Here is a 1985-nt window from a genome sequence, read left to right on the forward strand (position 1 = left end):
AAAAAAAAAAAAAAACCCATGAAAAATTCTGACTTTAATCTCTGAGATTAAAGTCAGAATTTTTCATGGGCTTTCTTTTTTTTCTGTGGCCCTAATCCTCTTCCGTACTGGTGGGCACCAATTTTTAATCAGAATGTTTGTTTTTTTTCTAAAAATTAAAATAAACATTTTTTTAAGTTACATTAGTTTCATACTATCTTATCATGTAACTGTATCTTACTAATAGAGACATTAGTTTCTACTATTGAATAAGAAACAATTTTACTAAGCAGAACATTTTTTTAACATTTTTTACGGAACCCCTATGTATCTTTATTTATTTATTTTTTTTTTACTTCAGTCTCCCTCAGGGTCTCCATATCAAGGCAACAAGCATCAGAAAAACACATCATTTTTAGTTTTTTTTTTCTTTTTTGGGTAGTTAAAGGGTTAAAGAGTGGAGGGAAGGGACGTGGTTTCAAAAACAGACTGGAACAAAGTGACAGACTGGAGCTTAAAGAAGGTGAGGAGGAGATGGAGGAGCATCTGCATCTTCTCTGTGGGGGGAGAAGACCCCGAGCGGCGGGGAGATGCTCCGATGGCGGGCTGTGGTTCCTGTAGGCAGATGGGAGCTGTGGGTGGCTTCCATGTCTGCTCTGATGGTGACAGATGTCGCTCCATCGCTCCCTGACGCAGAAGGAAAGCAGCAGAGGAGGCAGCTCCTCCTCACAAGTCAGCCTGCAAGTCAGCGCTTCTTCCTGCCTGTCCTTCTGTGAACAGAACCACATATGTTGCTGTCTTGCAGAGACCGTCACAGACAGTAAATCTGAGCTCTGACTGTAATCAAGCAACCTCTAACGGAGTGTATTTCTCCAATCCTGACACTCTTCAGGAGTGGACGTGCAGCGTTTGCCTCTCTGGTTGTGGGTGTGTTGTGTGTTGTGTGTGTGTTGTGTGTTGTGTGTTGTGCGTGTGTGCATGCACTCGGCTGGTGTCTGCCTGCAATGATGTACTATCCTCCAGGGAAGCCTGCTGTCAATCCGTGAGATTGATACGTCTTGAGACCCTCCCTCACTCGTTCACCCCCCGCTCCATCCCCTCTGATTCATCCTTCAATCAGTCGCCGTGACATCAGCCGGTCGTGTCTTCAGGGAGAGAACCGCTGAGGTCAGACGGAGAACGATCAGAAGATCGCCTCAGATGACACAAAGTTTTAGATTTTAAACATGGAAAACTAAATCAGTTTTGGCTTGAAGACTCACAAAAAATGTTTACTTCAATTAAAATGTGTCAAAGTCAAGGCCCGGGGGCCGGATAGAATTACCCGGAGGGCCGGATCCGGCCCTCCGGGTAATTCTATCCGGCCCTCCAGATCATTTTATTTTATTGTTATTAATGACCCGATGTTATCTTGTGCTTATTTCTAACTTGTATAATTTTGACAAAATTTATTTTTATGGAGAGTAAAATAGTAGGCATTCTGCAGGACTATTTTGCAATTTACTGAGATTTTTTTAGGGTGTTTTGGAATTTAGCTAATATTTCAGCTACATGCTAGCTGCTTCGGCTAGCCAAAATTTTTTTGTTTTTGTTTTTTAGGCTATCAGCTATGCTTCTTCATAGCTATCAGCTTCAGCGTTTTTAACTATCAATTTCAGCATCTTCAGCAGCCAAATCCATCTTTCCAGCATTCACACTAGCATTATCACAGGTGATGTTATATATCTAGTTCAGAAGTATGTTAAAAAGTTACAGTTTTAAAGTTTTAAAAATGTTTAAATGTTTATCTTGTTCAACCTAAGGTGTGTTTTGGATTTTGGCCCCTTGTGTGATTGAGTTCGACACTCCTGTTGTAGAAGTTTAATGAAGGTTTAACTTTTATTCAAAAATCTTTCACCTCTTGAACCGTTTTGCCAGAATTTTGGTTCCAGACGGATCACGATCTCTCTTCCTTCATCCGTTTTCCAGGTCTAATCACTTGAATTTCTAAATTTATGTATTTATTT

The sequence above is a fragment of the Oryzias melastigma genome, linkage group LG11, assembly GCF_002922805.2.
Source record: "Oryzias melastigma strain HK-1 linkage group LG11, ASM292280v2, whole genome shotgun sequence".
NCBI lineage: Eukaryota > Metazoa > Chordata > Actinopteri > Beloniformes > Adrianichthyidae > Oryzias > Oryzias melastigma.